The sequence below is a fragment of the Zosterops lateralis genome (assembly GCF_965231275.1).
Source record: "Zosterops lateralis genome assembly, chromosome: 6".
NCBI lineage: Eukaryota > Metazoa > Chordata > Aves > Passeriformes > Zosteropidae > Zosterops > Zosterops lateralis.
In genome coordinates, this window is record NC_139761.1 from 55,704,681 (window position 1) to 55,727,306 (window position 22,626).

General features: G+C 44.2%; 1 protein-coding gene across 4 annotated transcripts in view; it reads left to right on the forward strand.

The window, feature by feature from the left end:
• The first annotated feature begins 381 nt into the window (after nucleotides 1–381).
• The window catches only part of SHANK2 (SH3 and multiple ankyrin repeat domains 2), a 282,094-nt gene continuing 259,849 nt past the window's right edge, over nucleotides 382–22,626 (forward strand). The window contains exons 1-3 of one of the 4 annotated variants that reach the window (XM_083862692.1): nucleotides 382–493; nucleotides 8,224–8,315; nucleotides 19,695–19,764. The gene's annotated coding sequence lies outside the window, so the exon portion shown is untranslated. Of the gene's footprint in view, nucleotides 494–523; nucleotides 552–987; nucleotides 1,151–8,223; nucleotides 8,316–19,694; nucleotides 19,765–22,626 lie in introns of those variants that run through there. The other 3 variants (XM_083862693.1, XM_083862695.1, XM_083862694.1) reach the window with 3 other exon arrangements.

The window sequence follows — 22,626 nt, forward strand, 5'->3', positions numbered from 1 at the left end:
CCCGGGGCAGCAGGAGTAAAGAACCCAAAAGACAACAAGCCCAAGAAGCGGAGTGCTTGGGGAGCGGCGCTGTCGGAGGGCCGAGCCGGGCCAGCCCCGGTAGGTCCGCGCGGCGCCGGGCGCGGAGCGGGCACGGCCGGGGCCGGGGCGGGGGCGCGGCGGGGCGGGAGCGGCGGGGGGCGGCCCGGGCGGCGAGGCGGGCACTGCCGGGGCCAGCCGGGGGGCGGCTCCCGCTCCGGCCCCCCGGGAAACGCGGCCCCGGCCAGCCCGGGCCAGCCGCGGGAGGAGGAGGCGGCGGTAGCCGGTGCCGGGGGCGTCGCGGCGCTGCCCCGTCCGAGGGACCGGCGCTGGGCTCCCCTTGCAGGTGAACCGGGGCGTCAGGGCGGGGCGGCGGCCGCCGGACCCCCAAAGGCTCCCCTGAGCTCGGCGGAGGAGTTTGGGAGGCGCATCCCCAGCCCGCGGCTGTGGCGGGAGGTCCGGCTGCTCCTTCCAGGTAAGCGGCACCTCCTGCCCCGGCTGCCGGCGGGGAGGGGGCGTGAGGGGATGGGCAGGTGGAGATGAGGGCACGGGCAGGGGGCGGTGAGGGGATGGGGTGGTGAGGAGATGGGCAGGTGGAGATGTGGGATAGGGAGGGGGCTGTGAGGGGATGAAGAGGACGCGGTGAAGGGACGAGGAGGGGGCGGTGAGGAGATGGGAGAGCGGCGGTGAGGGGATGGGCAGGTGGAAAAGAGGGGATGGGCAGGTGGAGATGAGGGATGGGGAGGGGGCGGTGAGAAGATGGGAAAGCGGCAGTAAGGAGATGGGGCAGGTGGAAGTGAGGAGATGGGGCAGGTGGAAATGAGGATATGGGGCAGGTGGAAGTGAGGGGATGGGCAGGTGGAGATGAGGGATGGGGAGGGGGCGGTGAGGGGATGGGCAGGGGGCGATGAAGGGGTAGGAGGAGGCGCGGCGGGGGCCGCACGGGCCGGTGCAGGTGGAGCCGGCGCTCACGGAAAGGCTAAGGGGGGGCACAAGGGTGTCCCGGCTCCTTCTCACCGAGGGGAGAGGGCAGGAGATACGCGAGGATGTGAGGAAGGATAAATCCTCGCTCGAAAGCAGAGCGAGCTCCCCTCTCGCTGTTTGTAGGAAGGACCGTGAGCGGCAGGGCGAGGTAGGAGAGGGGAATGTGAGTGTGGATATCGGGAAAGTGCTTCCTGAGGGCTTCCCACAGTAGGAAAAGCAGTGGGAGATTGAATCAGGCCTTGCTCTTTAACACAGGAGAAGTTATACAAGCTCCCTGCGAGTGAGTGAATGTGCTGGTGAATGGATTCTTCTCCTGAAAGTTTTTACATCCTTGCCTTTCTTCTATCTTCCCTTCCTCCTGTGGCCTTGGCTCTGTGTTAGTCCTCTCAGAATAACCTGCCTTGTTGAAGGGATTCTCTGTCAGGGGAGGAAAAAAAGAAGTCTTTGGAAACAAACGGTATCTTTGTTTAAAGCTATTTGTGGATCAAGGTTGTGACTTAACTGTGCAAGAGAATGGCTCTGCCTTGCTTACATTAAAAACACAGTAACACATTAGAACAATCCCAGTCTGGGGAGGTAACTGGGGGCTGAAATGCAATTCAACAGCAAGACCTTAATGCAGGTTTTACAGTACCTCAACTCTCTGGTGAATAAATAGGTAATTAGTGGTGGGGCTTTTCTTTTTGTGTGTTGTTTGAAGAAATGCTTCAGGGCAGAGGTGGTAATTGATAATATTTTTAATCTCTCTCACTTTCTTCCTGAGGTCTGTAGCTATGATCTTTAAAGTCCTTTTCAACCCAGACCATTCTGTAATTCTGTGATGCACAGGTTTAGATGGTAAGACAGGTGCACAGGTAAGACAGCAAGAAAAGGGTGAGATATGGATTCACACTTTCCAAGTTCCTGTGCTGTTTAAAAGTTGCAGCTACACTCGGTGAGCTGGAATACCTGCTGGTAAATATTTGGATTTATTGCTGGATGTCACCACTTGTTCCCAGTCTCAAATCTGATGACCCATATGATCTTACATTGATCAGGTATAAGCACTTACATATAACAGGTATTTGCAATAATTTTGTACAGGGAGGTACAGAAAATCCAAACTACAGGGCAGCTTTGGCGTTTCTTCTCTAGCCACAGTGGGCTGGCCTGGAAAGATTAAAGTTTGCAAAAAGTTGCAGCTGAATTCAGGTAGGAAGGCCTGAACACTGGCCACATCTTTTCTAGGTGTCCTGCTGTAAACCAGAATTAAGAGCCCATGAAAATACCTCTGAGGGAGGGGTCCTGCAGTGTCTGTCAGGGGAAGGCTGGGAATGGTTGTGCTCCTTCCCCAGCCCAGCCAGGAGCGCTCCAAAGAAAGTGAATTATGCAAGAGGCTCCCCTGGCTCGATCAAATGTCTGTCTTCAGTTTCTTTGGCAGGGTTGAGTTTCACAGCTCCTGAGGTCGGCCTGTTCTGCTGGGGGCTGGAGGAGAGTTCTCAGTCCGAGAGAACTCTGAGTTTCCAGAGAAGCCCCTCAGAGCCCCAGCGTGACGTAGGTCTTCTCATCAAACTAGTTTTCCATTAATTAAAAAAGTAGGCACCCTAGATAGTGTGAACTCCTTGGTGAGGACAGTGGAGAGAAGTTGTCTTCAGCCTTTTAATCCTTTCCTTTTTGTGACCTTTGCTTATTTTGTCTGTGTTAGTTATTCACGTCTCTGGCAGACCTGGAACAGCTTTGCTGAGACCTACAGGAGGATCACTGCTCTATTTTCTAACTTCTCAATCTTGTCCTAATCAAAAATGTAAATACATGCATAATGATTTGCATGTTATTAACTTCCAAAAAACGCCCTCATGCTAAAATCAATGTTTTTTGAAACTCAATTTTCCTGCCTGCCTGAGAAGTTACACCTGGAATTCACAAACCACGAATTCTGAGAACATAAACTGCTTTCAGCACTGCTGTTTGCTTTCTGCTTTGTTTTTTGTTTTCCATTCCATCCAGGGAAAGAAAAATAAGTTAAAAAATACGTTGATAGTGATTTTTCTAATCAGTTTCTTTCTTCAGTCTTCTTTCTTCAACAGAAAGTTTCAAAGGTAAAAATGAACTTGGTGTGTACTCACTGTACACTCATTTTGCCACCACTGAACTCATCATTACCATTTATGAATAGAGCTTCTAACACATTCCAGAAATTCCAGGGAAGTGTGGATAGGAGGTTGCACATTTCCAGGAATACAGAGAAAGCAGGAGAAAATAGTGTCCTTTGGAGCTAGGCTGGCATTGTAGCTGCCCCTGGATTTTGGTTTCCCTGGCACAGAGCTGTGTAACTGCCTGTGGATTTTGGTTTTCCTGGCACAGAGCTGTGTAGCTGCCCCTGGATTTTGGTTTCCCTGGCACAGAGCTGTGTAACTGCCCCTGGATTTTGGTTTTCCTGGCACAGAGCTGTGTAACTGCCCCTGGATTTTGGTTTCCCTGGCACAGAGCTGTGTAACTGCCCCTGGATTTCGGTTTCCCTGGCACAGAGCTGTGTAGCTGCCCCTGGATTTTGGTTTCCCTGGCACAGAGCTGTGTAACTGCCCCTGGATTTCAGTTTCCCTGGCACAGAGCTGTGTAGCTGCCCCTGGATTTTGGTTTCCCTGGCACAGAGCTGTGTAACTGCCTGTGGATTTTGGTTTTCCTGGCACAGAGCTGTGTAGCCGCCCCTGGATTTTGGTTTCCCTGGCACAGAGCTGTGTAACTGCCCCTGGATTTTAGTTTCCCTGGCACAGAGCTGTGTAACTGCCCCTGGATTTTGGTTTCCCTGGCACAGAGCTGTGTAGCTGCCCCTGGATTTTGGTTTCCCTGGCACAGAGCTGTGTAACTGCCCCTGGATTTTGGTTTCCCTGGCACAGAGCTGTGTAGCTGCCCCTGGATTTCGGTTTCCCTGGCACAGAGCTGTGTGTGTGAGCCGAAGGATCCGGCTGGCAGTGTCTGTGTGGAGCAATCAGCAGCCCGGGATACGGCCCGGGCGCGCTGCCAGCAGTTCAGAGGAGCGTGTTTTTGCCGGATGTTGGAGATGCTGGAGCGGGAGTTCCCGGGCTGTGGAGGGGACTGTCACTGTCACTGTCACTGCCATCTCGGAGAGCCGAGTGCCTGTTTGACGGAGGAGTCGCTGCACGTTTTAAGGATGAGCAGATGAGGTTGAATTCCCGTTAAAAACCCACGGTCTGGAATGTGCCTTTGCCACGCATGGCTTGCCCAGAACTCGGGGATTGTTTTAATAGGCTGCCTTCAAGTCAGTGAGTCTGAGAGCCAGCACAGGGTTACCCTGGATCAGATGCCAGAGCGTGTAAGGGCTCTCCCACTCTGGAAAAGCTTTGGAAACAGGATTAACAGCAGTGCTGCAAACCCCGTGTGCTGCGGGATGCGTTACACTGTGGTTACAAACACAAAATCCCTTGGGAGCAAACAGAAAAGTGCCACTGCCATTCAGTGTAGCAGCTTTAACATGTCCCTTCTTTCAGGCAGGCAGGGAAAACAGCGTGCAGCAGTTCTCTTGATACAAATAAAAGATTTGAATAGCAAGATAAAACGTATGGCAGACTTGGGATCAGCTTGAGGTTCTGGTGATATTTGAAAAAGCATTTTGGTTTCTCTGCTAGGACACAAGCAGCTCTCTGATGCCTGAGATAGATTTCACACTCAGCACTGCTTCTAATGAATTTTTGTGTTAAAAGCCAAAGGTGTACGATCTCCCACGTAGAAACTAGGTTTTTTTAGAAACAGTTAGGAAGGACACTGTGATGAGAAGAAGCAGGAGAGCACCCGTGCTCATTCCTGAGCATGGATTCTCCTGCTGTAGCATGTGAGGAATGTGCATTGTGCTCAGGACACTGGGAGCACCCAGGAGGATCCTGGTAGCTGTGCATGGTTGAGCAATGGGATGCTTAACGAGGGGGTGCTGAGCTGTGCAGTCAGCCTTGTGCCAGCACCACCTCACAGGCACCAGAGACTCCACAACTCACTAAAATAGGCCAGTGCCTCTGCTGCATCCCCAGGGCCAAAAGGCACAGCTCCCTCCCACGTGCTGAGCTTGCTGCTCTCCAAAACAGGGTGTGACTGACCAGGCTGGCTGTGTCCAGAAAAGGAGTGGGACTGACCAGGCTGGCAGTGTCCAGAAAGAGACTGGGACTGACCAGGCTGGCAGTGTCCAGAAAAGGAGTGGGACTGACCAGGCTGGCAGTGTCCAGAAAAAGAGTGGGACTGACTAGGCTGGCTCCTTCTAAAATGGACTGGGAGTGACCAGACTTGCTGTCAGTAATGGAGCCTTTAAATTCCTGTATTTGGATTCTGAATGTCTCTGATCTGGGTTTTGGTAGCACTGTTACACTTCACCTTGTACACCAGCTCATCACTGCAATTTCAGAAGCACAGTGCACGAGTGCTTTTGTTTAATTAAACTTTACTGGCAAAATATCAGCAGCGACAACATGAGAGAATTGTAGTGAAGATGCAGTTGGAAATACACTTCTGGGACTAATCCTGTCAATTACAGAGGATGTTTACTTTGTCTGAGTAAATTTTGAAAGTTAGAAAAGCAGTTAGTTAAACTCTCAAGCTGCGAAACCAGCATCTTAAACTTTAAATTTAAAGTTCAATCACCAGAGTGTAACAGAGAACACATTCAATAGTCCTTAATCTGATGTCTTATCAAGATATTACTCCTTTAATTTGCATTATTGCTTCAATATAAATATTTCAAATCATCCAGCCACTCCACTGTAATGAACTTTACCTGAGGATGTGAGAAGAGACTCTGCATCTTGAATAGTCTGAATTCTGCAGATAATACTTTCACATTGCTGTGTCTGGTAGGGAGATCTGCTCCTGGTTCATGTCTCATGGCTGGTGGTAGCAGCTGGAAAGAAGCCCAACCAGAGTATGGAGGGAAAAATGTAGGGGAGGAAAAGGGAGAAAGAGGTCAGATATTAAAGAAAAAGGGAAATAGAGATGGAGGGAAATGACCAAGAGTTACTCATAAACAGGGAAAAAGTGTTTGCAGTGGAAAAGGCAACCAATATTAGAAGTCCTTAAAATGCCACATATTTAATCCTACTGGTAAAAGAATCTCTTTTTCTAGTGAAAAACTGATATCTCTGTTTCTTAAGCATGTAACAAATATAAAATGCTTTCCCAAATTTAGCTTTACTCCAAATACAACCTTTTGGCTTCCTGCCTTTCTGATTGAACTGGTGCTCTCTTCCTTCATTAAGCTGTAAAAGTCAGTTAGTTTGCCACTAAAAATCTCTGTTGTTGCCTTAAGCATAAAAGATTCTTCCCTTCTTGGAGAATATTTTAAAAGTCTTGTCTCAGAATTTTTTACTAAGAAAGCTGGACCTATGTTTTGGTAGCTTGAGGTATCATTGATGATGTGTTTATATACCACCTCCAACTTCATTTTTTGTAGGAGAAGGAAACACAGGTGACCTTGCCCCTGCTAAGGAACAGCTGTGTTAATTACCCAGTTCAGCCTTGCCCCTGATGAGTCACAGCTGTATCCAATAAAGATAAGTGAGATAAAAGGGAGTGGGTTGGCTGGAGTGGGGAGAATCATGATGGAATCTTAAGGAAGAGGGAGTGAGAGGATCAAGAAAGATCCTGGAGAGAGAGACTGTCCCTGCTGTGAGGTTAGTCTGGGGCTGCAGTCACAGTCTAGCTGAGTAAAAGCTGCAGTCAGAGTTCAGCAGGAAATATCCAGCAGTCAGAAACTGCAAGGGAAACCCACAGCAGGAGCTGCTGCAGCCAGAGCCAGTGAATGGCTGGTGTTAAGATGACTAAGCCTGTGAACAGGAATAAACCAAGGGCCTTTTCATGCTGTAATAAACAAGAAGTCTGTGTCTGGGCTCATTTCTACCCTCTAACAAGAGGTCTGCTGCAGCATTTTTTATCCAAAATCTTCAATTAAACAAGATATGAAATATGACTTTTCTGGGTACAAGGAGAAGCTTTAGTGATGAGAAAAGCCTGAGCACAGATCCCATGAAAGCAATATTAAATGAGAGCTGATGGCAGAAACTGTGATGTGCAATGGCCTGGTATTGAATCATGCTGATGTTCCTCATATATTTTGAAAGCAGCTTTTCCAGGGTAAGAGAGTGATGTGGATAGGGTGTGTTGCTGGGAACCATGCTGAGTTTTGGTTAAATCACATTTTGGTTAAGATTTATGTGTACCAACACTTTTCCATCTTCCTGCTGTTTTAAAATGTTTTACTGTCACGCATGGAGATGTTTTTCAATTGATTGAAATCCAGTGCACTGAGTTCCATCACCACAGAGCATTCCCACCTGTGTCTTTCCCAATGCCACACTGTAGATGGGGAACAATGGGACACCTGCCTCTACTAGTCACCTCCTCTCTGGATCTGATAAAAAAATGAGGCGTATTAAAGCCTGTGCCACTTGGCAGCCTCTAGATTACTCCTAGGATGAGTTCTTACAGCTTAGGTATTTCCAGGAAGAGTAGATTTTAACCTGGCAGGTGAGTGGCCTGTGGAAATATTCCAGCAGGAGTTTCAGACCAGCTGCTTTGCTCTTGGAGCCTCCCAGAGCCTGGCATTGCTGGAGCAAGCTCAGCACTTTGGCCCCTTAATTTAGCCTGGTGTGTGTTGATGTCTGTGGCCGCTGCTGCTGACAGCAGATTCTGAAGCAACTCTAAAGGACCCTGGCTGTATGGAAACATCCTGGCTTCTGGGATGATCTCTATCCAACTGGACAGTGTTCTCATATGAACATACACAGGACTGGCTGTAGCACATGGCTATGAGTTTTGTTTCTGTGCATTACTTTAATGATGCTGCTGTCAGTGCAGTGGACTGGACAATTTCTGTCTCCTGCAGGAAATACTGGGGTATTTCTGACGCATGCTATAGCCTGAAAAACACATAATCCAGATCATGCCCATTCCTGCTGTTGCTGACCTACCCTTTGTTACCTTCTTTGGGTCAGACCTGGCAAAAATGAAAGGTTTCAAGTGGAATGGCAGTTTTTTAGTAGACAGGCTTGTCTCCCTGTCTGCTGCAGGTTTTAAGGATGTAACTCCTATTAGGACAAGCACAGTGTGCCAGCTGTGGGTTCCTGAGGGAAGGAATGGAGCTGTTCTCCTTGCCATCATCATCTCTCTGAAATGGGCCTGAAAACTGCTTGGGGAATCTTCAGTTCACAGAAATGTAATGCTTTCCCTGCTTCTTGCTTCCAGCCCTGTTCCATCCCCTTGGATCTGTTCTCTGCCCATTGGAAGGCACCATCCCATCAGGACAGACGAGCAGACTGGTCCTCGTGGGTGCAGAGGTGAGGTCACAGAGGCTTCTCACAGGGAGGAAGAGCCATTTCAGGGTCAGCACTGTGTGCCCCTCCTGGCCTTTCACCCCACAGGACTTGTCTCACACCTGTGGATGCTGGATTTTCCCTGTTTTCTGCAAAACTGAACTGAGCTCACCATTTTTCGTGCGTTGTAGAGGGCAAACATGCACCACTTTGCCATCAACATAGTGTTTAGCTGATAGTAAAGATCACCTTAAATGAATATTTGAAAATGTTATCAGGAGCATCTTAACTTCTGGCAAATTCAGCTTTTTTCCTCTGACCTTTGCACTTGTACAGTAAGGTCTGAAAAGTGTGAATGCCACTTTGCCTGTCAGTCAGGGAAACCAAACGTGCAGGATAAAGCCAGGTGAACTTTTTTACACTTCAGAACCCAGGGAAAACATTTGAGGAATGAAAGTGTTTGTTTTCCCTACTTGGAGGTCCTCAGCTGGTGTCAGCAGCTCTGCTCAAGTTGATTATTTATGCCAATATTCAGACTTCAAAACTGCAAGTGTTAATGCAGAGAGCTGCCCTTAAATGCCACATGGAAGAAATATATGTCAAGGTCCCTAAAAGATTCATACCACAAAAAAGCAGTCCAAGGCAATATTCTGTTTTTTCTTCTTCTTTTTTTCTGTTCTCTCCCTATGGTATCTCAATAATTCCTGTATTCCCTGTTTTTCTCCTGAGGAGAGTGATATTTCCCACACAGCTGTGTGATGTCATTGCAGTGCCTGATATCCCATGGAGCTGGATTCTTTATTTTCCAGGGATTATATTTTTAATCCCAAATGTCTGTACATCACAGTGTTGATGACTGGTGGCTTGTGCACTTCCACTGCTATAGAGGACGTGATCGTCATCTTTAATGAGTTCCCAAAATAAACACCTTCTTATGTTTCAAAGCACAGAAGAGAAAAAGGAGCCTTTTTCAAAGTTCAACTGAAAACTTAAACATTTCCTTGAAATTTTCTCTCCTGTGGTATTCCACCTGTTTGATATGATTTTCTCTTTCATTAACAAAGCTGGGCTAAAACTTTGAGGATTACTGTGAAACTTTCCGCCCATGAGACTTCAGATTGACAAAGAAGGTATAAAACTTCACAAAATTAAGCTCATCAAATTATGTTTTGTTCCCTTACTTGCCAAATCAGATGGGACAAAATACAGTGCAAATTATGCTGAATGCAGCAGTTTGACTCTCAGTAATACCTTTTTAAGAGAAAATGCAAATTGATTGTTTTGGTACAGTTTGCTCATGCTTGAGACTTTTATTCAGAGTGGCAGAATATTGTGTAGTACAAAATGACATATGCAGTAGTATATTCATTTAATTGCTATTTATTGATACTAAGAGTCTATAATTTTTAACATAAACTGAAAATAATATCCTACTGAGACCTTCAGATTAGCCACATTTTCTTACTGGTCAGCTGGAAGTGTGAAATGGTCCCATGAAGTGTAATCTAAATAAAAACTTCTCATAATTTATACTCCTTATCAGTGTAATCATTTACCCAAGCCTTGCTCCAAAATGTTGCTGCAATTGTTGTTTTTATTTGTTTCCTTCCTAGCCCTCTTAGCACTTGGCTGCAGCTGAATTGTTCATGAAATTGCTGATCAGTATTTCAGCTCCTCTCCAGTCTGTCAACTTCTGCTTTGAAAATTACTTTGTCTCTTTAAAATTAAAAACCTGCTTGACCTATGTGGTAGTTTTAGCTTTTCATTTGGAAATCTGGATTTTTAAAAATTTTCTCTTTTTTTTGTAAACAGTTTATTCTATTGTAATCTCTCAGTAAGTAACTATTTATGATAAATTTCAGTAAGTAACTATTTATGATAAATTTTATTATGGCAAAAAAAATATTTAAGTTAGGCTTTAGTTTGTTGTACCCACAGCACTGATATGCTGGGAAAAACCCCAACCCATGTCCACTGCTTTTTAAAAAGTGTAGTCAATATGAGTGAAAATTGTTCTGTTTTGTTTATTTTTTTAAAGTCTATATTGGACGAGTAGCTGATGCTTAAGGAAAGACTTTTCCAATAGGACAGATATGCTGCAATATCATGAAGGTGCCGGATTATGTTTGGAACCATTGTTTATTGGTCTCTGCATCATGAGAGAAGTAAGCTGGACTCTGTTGTTGAAATTTGGGTTTAAAAATTGGTTTAGAACAGATAAAGGACATTTTTGCACAGTGGGTGTTGTACTGTGTGGGCTTTGCAGAATGTGACTACAAAGACACAGCTTTTAACAAGGGTAAGAGTCTTCTTGGAACAGCACAAAGATTCCCACTGCTGCTCTGAGCAGACTGGGGTAAGCCCAGACCACTACACCCAGTGCTTCTGATCTGGGGAGTGTGCCCTCCTCAGCCTTGCTCTGCTCACTGTGGGGAAAAAACTTCAGTAAAGCTGGCAACAAAGCACTGCCAGCACAATGGCTGTTGGAAGGCTCTTAGGATTTGGGCTTTTTTCTGGGGAAAAGAGAAAGAGAATTTATTTTCTAAAATATTCTCTCTATGAAATGATGTCTTGATGGATGCCAGCTTGTCAGAGCTTCTAGGAACTCCAAAAATTAACCTCAGTGCATTATGGTAAGCTCTTAATTGAAAATATTACATCTCAGGTGGGACTTCTGCTGATAAGGCTTTATTCTAATCTGCTCAAAATATTGTTTGCAAATTGAACGATGGATAATGAGCAGGAATATCCAGTTTGCTAATTGTGCTGCTAATAGGTTATTAACACCTGATCCTGTTTGCACTAAGGGATGATACTTGTTTCAGGTTACTTCCTATTGTGTTTAGCAGAATTAATGAGACACACAAGGTGCTCGTGCAATCTGAAAGATCTCCCAGCGTGTCTGGGGTTGGTAATGCCACCAGGCTCACAGTGCCAATAGGAAAATTATAAGGATATGGCTGGTAGGAGCTGAGGTACTCTGGAGATGCAGCCACTCACACCACTCTGCTGTGCAGACAGGGAAAGAGTAGATTTAATATCTTAGACTTTGTTCTTTATTTCTTCCCCAATATCCCAGTTATTCCTGTGAATGCAGCATGGAAAACTGACATTTGCACAACACTGTCTTTTTTGCATTGGGAATAATCAGCTCCATTTCCAGTGCTGTGTGTTTGGAATTGGTTTTGCCCAATTCACTTCATGTGTCACTTCATGTTAAATCAGCTTCCTATTCAAATTGCCTTTTCCTTGCCCAGTCATCTTTCCCCTGCTGCTCCCTGTTGCCAGCTTCTCTCCTCCCTTCAGACTTCTTGCAAACCTTGCTGAAAGTTAGGCTGGAAATGCTCAGAGTGTGATGCAAGTTTTGCTATTTGCTGCAGCTCCACAGACAATTCCTGTTGTCCTGTTTCCCTGTAGGAAACAGGACCCAGAGCTGTTCTTGGAGGAAGGGCACTGGTGGGAATCCCCCAGGATAGCTCAGGATGGTTGGGCTGCTCAGATCTAACTCTGGATTATTGCCAATAATGGCTTTTGAAGCTATTCTGTGCTCCCTGCTGTTCCTTCTTTCTTTCACATAACCAGGAAAGCATTCTCTTTTCACCTGGAGATTAAAGAATTGCTTTAATGGAAGCCTTATACATCTTTCAGCAAATGAGTGATTTTGTGTTTCACACACACAAATGTGCTCTTTGAAGTTGCAGGGACTTTCTCTCTCTTTTATTTTTTATTTTTTTCCTGTGGTGCACCTTGCAATTGTGTCTCAGGTCAGGGTGACATGGTGCACATTAGTTTTGCTTTGTTCCTGATAGACACACACCTTGTCTTTTCAGGGCAAGGAAGGGAAGGGCTGTTTCTCTCTGAGGCTGCATTTGAATAAAAGCACTCTGTTTCTCAAGGTAATGATCACTCAGAGGCTGCAGCTACCCTGTGTATATTGAATATTAGAATTCACTTATCAGGCTGCATGGCCATATATTGCCATATAGGGACATATTAACATTCATTTTTTTTCAGCATGGAAGGTCAGTTCTCCATACAGCAATTTCCATATTTGTATAGCTGCTCTGTAATAGCTGAGTGTCTTTTTACAGGTGTGTGTTACTTCTTCAATACCTTGATTTTGGGGCATAAATTTTCTTAGTATTATATTAGTTCATAGTTTTTATGGGGTTAAACAAACATCTTTGTGGATAACAAAACTAAGTTACAAGGGCAAGACTGACTAACCTGGGCCAGGGAAGGGAAGGGAACAAACTGAATAGAAGAAACACATGACTAAAGACAGAGTGACCCATATCTGAAAGTGAGAGAAAAATGCATGTGCTTTAATTTTGTTTACACTTTGTGTACTCCAGGCAGTGCCAAGTTTGTGCAAATGGAAGACCTTAAGTTATATTGATACAATAAGTAGGGATGCAGTGCTAGATAAACCCCCTGTGGAAAGAATAGGTGGTGTTCTGTGCAGTGGATCTTTACTGGAAAATCCAAACAAATAAATCGATGCCTGGCAGAATTCTGCTGCAATGTGTTATGAGAGCAAGGAGTTTGTATCTGTGACTTAGATTATCTGATATTAGTGAGTTAATTTTCACTCTGGTGGTTCAGAGAATGGACAGTGTTCTTCACTTCTCCCCAGAGCCCAAGGCAGCAGACCTTAAATTCAGTACCCAGAGCCAGTACAACAAAGAGCCCCAGTGCAGGGGGAAGCCAGGGCAGGGCTGACACACTGGTGCCAAGCTCATGTCACAGCACTGGGGATGTCACAGCAGCACGGGTGACACTCTTAGGAGGATGATGTGCTCAGTGAGGGACAGTTGGCATCACACAGCCATGTCTCTCTGGAGTGGCTGCTACACTGGAGACAGCTGGAGTCAAGTGTCCTTTGTGTGAAATGTCAGGAGCTGCGTTCTTGAGGGTTTCTTTTCCAGCTGTAATTCTCCTGTAATGAGCATTTCAGTGTGTTTTCAGCAAAAGTAAATAAGCGTTGCATAATTTGCTTGACTGGCGTGGGTTTTATTGGTCCAGCTTGAGCTCTCCACTGAGGTTTGGGTACATCTGTCAGATTTATTCTCTTTTTTCCCATGCCTTTATCAGGGATGTATTTGCCTGGCAGCAGTGGCTTCCCTGGGGATGGTGGGTTGTTAAGGAGACTCAAAATTTATACCTGGTTGTTTTAAACCAAAATCGTTGTCTTAATGCATTGTTTGCATGTGGCTGTCCAAAATGCTCATGAATTTCTAAGTTGTGAAAGGCTTTATATTATTCCATTTGTTGTGCTTCCAGTTTCCTTGAACCTTGGTTGTTGCTGTCTCTGCTCCTGAGGGAAAGAACAGAATCCTATTTCAGTTTGGACTGGATTAGGGGGTCCATGTTCAGATCATGTTGATCTGGGAGAAGCTGAACAACCTGTATTCTGACAACCAACCTACACAATTTTTGTGTGGCTTTCCCTTTTTTTAACTTGTTTTGCTTGTAATTTTCTCCATGGAGAGCCTGCGAACCATCAGCTTAATTAGCCCTGATGAATTTCTTGAGATCACACGGCTGCAGCTCTTAACCTTTGTGGCTTGTTATGTGCATGGTGGTTTCCTTACTAGACCTTCACCAAGTTTTAGATTAGCACAGATGTTTTCCTTATTATTGAGATGACTGTCATAGTAGTTTTAGTAAGAACAGTTTAATATTTCAGGAGAGATTGATATACTTATTTGAAAATTATTTAATATATTGCACTTTGGAGTGCAATATATTGCGCTTCACCTTGCATGTCTCTTTCATTTAAATACTGCTAGTGATATAAACTGGTTTTGAACCCAATACCCCCCAAACTAACAATCCTGTCCACTTTCACCAACCTAAACATGTTGCAAAGAAACTGAACAGGATGGGGCTGGGTTGACCTGTGTCTTCCAGTGGAGCTGCAGGCAAGACCTGGCAGGTGAATAATGCATTTGTGAGCAGGGCTGTCCTTGCACGAGTCAGTCACGATGCTGGGCTCTCTCCCTCTCATTACTCCATCTTTCATCTCTCTCCACTTAGCATAGCTCAGCCAGCAAAGTTAATAGATTCCCATCTTTCACTGAAATCCCTGTCTTGAAGGGGATGACAAAGAAGCAGAGGCTGTAGCCGCCCTTGGTGATTTGTGATTTATAACTGAGGGGAGAGATCTCCCTCCTGTTGTTATAACAGTGACAAGTGTTGCCACAGTGCAGCAGTGGTTGTTTAGATGGGACATGTAAATGAAACAGAGCCATCTGGACTGCTAAAACTACAGCAAACACAGAATTCTGCTACTGGGAGTGAGTTCAGGCCGTTTCCTCCCTTTTAGGTGATCAAAATCTGTGGGTTTCATTCACTTCTTGGAAGTATTTTTTTCTTCTTGGTCAGCAGCTGGTCACATTTACGAGCCTTGGAAAGTGCTGAAGTCTAAAAAGCCACCAGCCTGCCTTTTTTGGTGCATACAATCAACAGGTTTTCCTTTGAGCTAAGGCTCAACATCCAGTTTCAGGATAGGTAGGAAATGGGTAGAAGTTTTCCTGTGAATCTGAATTTCAAAGTTCTCCACCTTCTCACAGAACAAAAGACCAGAAAATGTTCTGTGCAAAATTAAGGATTGAATTTTCTGAGTTGGACAGAGCTGAGGAGTTACATGAAAAATTATGTCCAAGCTGAGCATCTTCTGGCTCTTTAGAGAGCTTTTACTATTCAGCAGTTATCAGGGATTTTTGCAGTATTTGGGAAATGAAATCATTATGAGCCATGAACTGAGGGCACATTTTTTTTTCATCACTGATTGCTGATAATTTGCAGTAGTCCACACTACTTTAAATATATTGCCATTTTATATTTAGATAAGCAAAGGAGGGAGGGATTTTTCTTTTCATATCTGACATTTTTTAAACCTACTGTGATCAGGCAGCCAAAATGCAGGATCTGATGCTAGACTTATCTGGAATTATATTATTCTTTAAATGATGTGGCTTTAAGTGCCTTCAAAGAAGCAAGAGGTTTTTTGTCTTTAGTGTACACGAAATTAGGAGTGAATATTTATATTGTTGAGATTTGGACAGGAATTACATTTTGGTATTGACTTCTTTGCTGCTATCATGAATGCACTGCCATAAGCAGTGAATAATCTGAAGGCTCAAAGCATCTGTTGTTTCTGAGCATCATTCTTTGCTGCCACACAGCATACAAGCATTTAGGCCATTATGTTTAGGCTGCTGAAGAAAAAAAAAAAGATTAGAGTAGTGGAGCATAGAAAAAACACCAAAGAGAGACACAAATGTGTGAGTTCATTCCAGCAAGTGTTTGAGCAGCTGTAGACTTCATATTTAGTTCTGAAAAGGTCCATGTGGAATTCTATTCAGAATTTTAAATATGTGCCCAAATATGGTTCCTCCTGATAAAAAAATGAACTATCCTTGAACAGTTTTCCTGATTCTGTTTGCGTTTCCACCTTGTGACCAGGCTTTGTTTGCTCTGGCTTCATATAATGGCAGGATTAGCTGAGAGTAGCCTCCCAAAATCTCAGGTAGCCCTTCCCTTGCTACACTTATTTTTCAGCTCCTTGCCTCCTTCTTTGCTGAGCTGGAATCACACCAGGTTTGGTTATTACATCTCTCCTGGGCAGGATTTGAATCCGTCATGTGCTGGAGACACAAGCCTTGGTCTTGGTGCTTCCCTCAGTATTTGATCTCTCAGATTAACTTGGGGAAAAGTGGAGAGTTCAGTGTGTGTGTGTTTGGGGTCTATTAGTGCTAAAGACATCTGGGAGTCTCTGAGAATTGCTAAACTAATGGACTGCCTGCAGTCTGACAGTGCAAAGTGCCTTCAGCTCCCTATAAATTACATGAGGTTTTTTGTTAAAGCAGCAGTCTGGACTTCCATGCCTCAGAACTGGCCTGCTTTAGCAGGTTTTTAACTAAAATGGGTCGTGTCAAGTGTTCTGTACTCAAATGAACTCTGCTGGGATTCACATTTGTAGACATCAGGTATAAATCACCTTTGATTTCAGAGGCTGCTAGGAAAAACATAAGCCTATGTGGGCCTAAAAGGGTCTTCAAGCCAGATGACATTTTTATGTACCTGACAACAGGGAAAAGAGGATGCTGTGACAGTGCTTGTGTTCAGAAAAGTCAGGGTTAAATGGATGCAATGTGTCATTTGAGGTTGTATTAATTTAGGCATGCTCATCCTGTCATTGAATGCTCCCAAGTGCTTCATTTTTGTGTGTTTCAGTGTATCCCTTTTCTGTGCCATCCTCATAAATGAACAGGGAAGGATGTTTCTCTGTGGCTGTGCAGGCATCTGTGCAGATAAGCTGGCTGGTCAGCTGGGAGCCAGCTCAGCAACAGAACCTGGGAATTCTCTGGCATTGGAAGAGAATTAAGAAGTTAGGCAGAAATATTCCACTTGAGATTGCTGATAGGGTTGTATGGTCTTTGTTGACTTGTTTGTGCAAGTCAGAAGAAATGAATGCTTGTAGTTGAATTTATTTTTGGTTAGTAACTTTTACTTTCCTAGGTATTCCCTAGAGGTACACCCCCAAACAAGATTACCTTCTTGTGTGCAAATTTCCTCGAACTGTGATAAAAGGAATGGGAAAACCTTGACTTTTTCATCCCGCTTGCTAAAATTCACACAATTCTTGGAATGTTTTCTCGTTTTGGCAGAACTGAGGGAAGGTTTGCCCTGTGTCAGATCTTTAGGGAATGTTCCCTGTGCAGCACAGTGAAACAGCAAGGGCTTTCTTCCAGCAGTGGCAGCAGCTGGGCTTGGGAGGCTTCATCCCGGCTGATTTGCCAGGGGGAAGAGAGCAGGGAGGAGGAGCTGGGGAGAGAAGGCTATAAATACTGCATAGCTGCAACTCTGCTGCTCCCTGAACCGAGTTACTGCTGCTACAGTGCACTCTGCAAAAATGTCACATCCCTTCACTGCTCAGCACTGAACCGGGTGGAAATCACCAACTGCACCCTTGGCTTGGAGTCACCCCGGCATTTTTTAGAGATGGGTTTCATCAGGGAAGTGGCTTGTGTGACTGTGCTGTCAGCCTTTCCTCCCTGCCTTATCCATCTCCCTCCACTTTCCAAGTGGCTCTGGAATTTTTTGCTCAACTTCAGCAAAATTTTTAAAGGATCAGAAATCCCTGAAGGTGTTACATTCCTACGAACATGTTAGAAATGGGTGGTTAGGTGCAGGGGAGAGACCCCCACTGGAGCTCCCACAGAGGAAAAGCACCTTGCATGTCGTGATTGGTGTTTTTTCAGAGGAATGAGCCTGGGCATGGCCCTGCTCTCTTGTCTGGCCACACATGGAAGTGATGTCTGGAAGGGAAAGCAGGAGGAAGTGCTGGGGATGTGCAGTAACCGAGGCTTTCACAGCACAGATTTATTTAGGGGTGCATCAGAGGCACTGAGACAAAGAGGAGCTTCTGCTCCACTGATCCTGTGCTTGAGGAGAGGGAAAAGAAGGATCTGGGAGGGGACTTGGTTTTTGTCTGCCAGTGGATGTTAAGGGAATCCTTCTGCAGAAACAACAGAGAAGGCAGTTGTTCACTCTTCCAGTGACAGTGCCTTTCTCCACTTTGTAATGTATCCAGTCTCATAAAGCAGTCAGGATTGGCACCATTTATTTTTGTTTTCCTTTGAATTTTCAGTATATAAATACTCCCATTTAAAGAGCTTTCCCCACCTCTTGGCAAGCCATGGGCTTACAAGTTCTTTTGCTTATCCTTAGGGTTAGCTCTGGACAGCAGAGTGAAAAATAAGTCAACATGCAAAATGCAAAGTGGAATCATGCTGCTGGGTAACTTTTTTGTAAACAGAAGAATGGCTTCCACATAGAACCAGCTTCTGGCATTCCTCTCTCTTCTACAATCAAGTGCCAGCTTTTGCTGTGGTCTTACCTTAATTCAGTTGTAAAACTTTCCTAAAAGTTGAAATCTTTCCTAAAGGCAGCAAAGCCTGGTCTTGGAATATATTGAGCTGATGTGTCAGCTTTTGAGAGCAGTTTTGGAAAGTTTTCTCTCTGATATATCCAGTCCCAGGTTATTCATCCTCTCTCTCTGGATCAATTTAGAAACTGAAACCTGGTGTGTGTAAAAGAGAGAGTTCAAATGTAGAAGTGGTTTATCCCATCTCAGATTAAGAAACCTGTTAGGTCAGTTTATTTTCCTTTCCTTTCAACCTGCTGACTTCTTTCCTTGCATAGATTCTGGTTTTTGCCTTGTGAGAAACAGCTGCTGAACTTTTTATCTGCCTTTTCTGTAGCCCCAGTGATCATGGAGATCACATTTTTATCTCCCACCCTAAAAAAGCTAAACCTCAGGCTTAACCTCAAATACAGCTGATGCTGGTAGAAAATACAGTAGTTCAGTGTGGGAAATGTCCTTCAATAGTTTCTTTTGTTGCTGCTGAAAGAGCAGAATTACACAGGTGCTGCAGACAGATATGCAACTATTTTCTTCCTACTCAGGACATTTTGGATAGGAACTTTTTTTTTGGTGAAATATGTCAATGTCTATCTTTAAAATAAAGAATTGGCTTAAACACACTGAAATTATAATAATTCAGGAGTATTTTCTGATGGAGAAACATGCAGCAGAATATAACGCCAAGTAAAGTTAGTCAAACTTGCTGTTTCAATGGAAATACCTGGATTTTCCCTTCCATTTGTATCTGTAAAAAGAGGAAAATATGTAACAGGAAAGAATTTTGTTGAGCATGAGCTTCTAACCATCAATGAAGGCAATGAAATTTGAGTCCAGTCTTGCACACTTGGGAGCACAGCTGGATATGAACACCTGGATACATGCTGTGCCCAGAGCTGGACTGGGATGCTCAGCACGTTTGCTGATTTGGGGAATCCCTCTGGGGGCCTGCAGATAGCAGACCCTAATTTCAGGATCTCAGGTGGACTTTGGGAGGCAAAAAAAAGCAGTTTGCTGCTGCTACTTGGGCTGTTCAGCAGATACACATTCCTGGGATGCTCAGAGGTTTGGGAAGACTTAAGTGAAGGAAGATATTTGTGGGAAACAGCAGAGCAGAACCTTTCACCTTCTGTCAGATCTAGCCTGAAATGATGTCTTTCTTGATAAACAGAAGAGCCTATTTTTGTCTCAGTGCTGACTTCATGCTGCCAGAAGCACTCTGGAGTGAGTGAAGCCATGGCAGGCTCTGTCTTTGCCAAGCTGTGTACAATATTTATGTTACGGTATGAGGAATACTTTGGAAATGTGCAATGTAGTAAAATTCCTCTCTCCTTCTCCTATCAAAATCTCCTTTGTGGAAAAAAAATCTCCTTGAGCATTTCTGCTTTATAGCATTTAAAAAGGGTGGCCATTGGGTCACTTAATTTCTTTCTACAGCTATAAATTTTTATATCTTTTTGTGTTTTGTTCAGGAATCTGAGATGAAAGAGAACTAAATTCTGATGATCGTCTTGACACTGTTGCTGTCACCTGTGTTGACAGGTAAGTGTGCCAAGCTGGTTTTGGAGAGAAAATGTTTGAGTTATTTGTGTCAGATAGGCAAAGCTACTGCTACAGCCCAGGACCTCAACTGTGGGTTGTGCTGGACTCTGCAAAGGTGAGTTTTTCAACAAACAGGTGGTCAAAAGTGCTTCCAAAAGCTTCTTGATCTCCAGAAAAGGAAACTGTTCCTCCTGCTTTATGGTGATGGGTGGGTTACAAAAATGATCTCAGAGCAGAGGAATTTGCAGTTGAATTGCAGCCTGGAGTGAAGGTGGCTGGAAGATCTTGTTGACTTTTATCCTCCTCCCCGAAGTATCTGAAATATTAACTAGCAGGAGGCTGAAGTTATCATACTTCTTGTGTTAGATATTATAACCCCTGTTTTTATCTAGGAGCAATTTATCAATGAGATCCCTACAAATTTGCAGTTGATGTTAAGATTGGATGAAGAATTTCTTGGATTGTGTACAGTTGAGTGAGAACTGATGGACACTTGAGGCCCTTGTGATACAGCAAAATCATATTTCTTTTATCTCTTATCTTACCTAAAAGCTCCATTTTCAGTGTTTTCTATTAATAAAGAACTTCAAGTCCCTACTTTTACTATAAATATCTTTATCTTTGCTTTTCTCTGGGTCTTTCAAAATCCAGTCCAAAGAGTTTTGGCAGCGCTCTGGAGATGACTTAGAACTTCTTATGCAGAACAATTTCTTGAAGTAACATCCTCACTTTCTTGTCTTCCAGTTCAATTGTTACAAAATAAATTGAAACAGGAAACCCAGAAGACTAAAACAAAAAGGACACTGATTGAAACTTAGGTTTCCTTTGGTGAAGCATGGTGCTTCTGTATGATCTGAAAACTAAAAAACTCATTTTCTCTGTGCTCAGAGGAACTGAAGGTGCCTTTTCTTGCACTGGCCACTGCAGGTGTCTGTGTCCATGTGCATTTATGAGCACAGATCAAGGATTAGATTAGGCCCTGACAGTGCCTTTGGATGAGCAATGGAAGGAGAATGAAAATACAAAAATTATGTAAAATGTGTCAGATGGATTGCTGTAAAGTGTGTGGTTACATGAAGCAGTATAATTTGGATCAGTAGTCTGCAAAAATGGAAAAAGGAGAAAGATTTAAAAAAATATGTGTGCCTCAAAGCTCAGCCCAACGAATTTCCAGCTTATCAAGGCATTCAATAATTGACTGTTTGCTTGGTAGGGCCACTATCAAAGATAAGCACACCAGTCTAAAGAGAGAGGTGCAGAAACAGGTGTGCAAATTTGGGTTTTGTGTGTTGTGTTTGACAATGTGTTGAGTTGATGGGAATAGCTGTGTTCTATTGGCTGAAATGCTTAAGTTTGCAGGGACACCTTCCACTATCCCAGGGTGCTCCAAGTCCTGTCCAACCTCACCTTAGACACTTCCAGGGATCCAAGGGCAGCCACAGCTTCTCTAGGCACCCTGTGCCAGGCCATCACCAGCTCCTGAGTAAAGAATTTCTTCCTGATCTAAATCTCCTCTCTTTCAGTTTAAAAGAATTCCCCCTTGTCCTGTCATTATCTGCATGTGGAAAAAGTCAGTCTCCTTCTATTTTATAAACCCCCTTTAAGAAGCATGTAAGCAAATTCAGCTGATATCCAGAAATGGTCACTCTCCATGTGTGACTGAAAAAACAAGTGGAGAAGTGTGGATCTATTAAGAACTGTAAAAAACTTTTGAGGTGAGGCAGCCAGTGCTGGCAAGTGTGGAAAAAAACCCCCAAAACCAGCTGTGAGGGAGGCTACATAAAAGCTGTGGGAGAACACTAAGCAGACATAAAACCTAACAGCAAATCTCTTTTTAAAGCTTCTTTTTTTTTTTCAAAGTATGAAGAAAAAGTATTTCTGGTTCTATGTTAGTGCTGAAAAGGGCTTTTCTCCTGCCGGCTCTGCCTCCTTCGTTCCTTCAAAGGGCAAAGCAGAGAGAGGGTTTTGTAAATCTCATTAATGGGTATGTCCTGAGGGGCTTGGTTCACATGATGGGCTTAATTATTGCCTTCCCTGCTCAGCTGCATTACAGGGAAAGCAGAGCTGCCTGGATGCTGTTCCTCCCCTCTGACCAGGTGCAGGCACAGGTAGCTCTGGCAGCATCAGGAAATGAGCTTTGCATCACAATTGTTCCCACCAGCAACCCCCCTGGGGGCACTGGAGCACCAAAGTGAGGGGTGCCTCTTACAGGGTCACCCCAGCCGCCAGTTTCATAGAAACCCAGGAGTCCTTCCAAGCACAATGTTCCTGGGCATCACTGCTTGTCATTCCTAGTCGTGGTCACACATGGGTGTCCTTCACAAAGGTTCTGGTCAAATCCTCTCTCAGCAGCAGCTTCTTTGGAACATCTGATAAAATCTTTTCCTAAAGACTTGCTCTGTGGCAGAAACTGGTAGTGGTATGCCTGGAGTGCAAGTGATGCTGGCTTTCTTATTAGGATTATTTTCTATCCTGATTCAATCAAGTTGGAGCTTTTTTGTAAGTGCTTTTATATTCAGTTTGCATATCTTGATTAGACTGTGATAATTTCCATGGCTGGAATCTCCAAAGTGTGCTGTCAAGAAATTATAAATGGTAATGAATTCACTTAATCAGGACTTCCAGGAGTACAATCAACATGAAATCTAGTCAATTAGAAATAAATCTGTTTAAAGTATTTCTGGTCCTCCAATGGCCTCATTTGAGGCCTTAAGTTACCTGAGGCTGAATTAAGAGACCTACACAGACAGGTAGAAAATATGCACTTTGGAAGAAATCACTGTAAAGGGGTAAAAATGTATCCAGAAATTCAGGTGATGCTGAAATTTGCCTGAATCTTTATTATAAACTAAGTTGCACAGG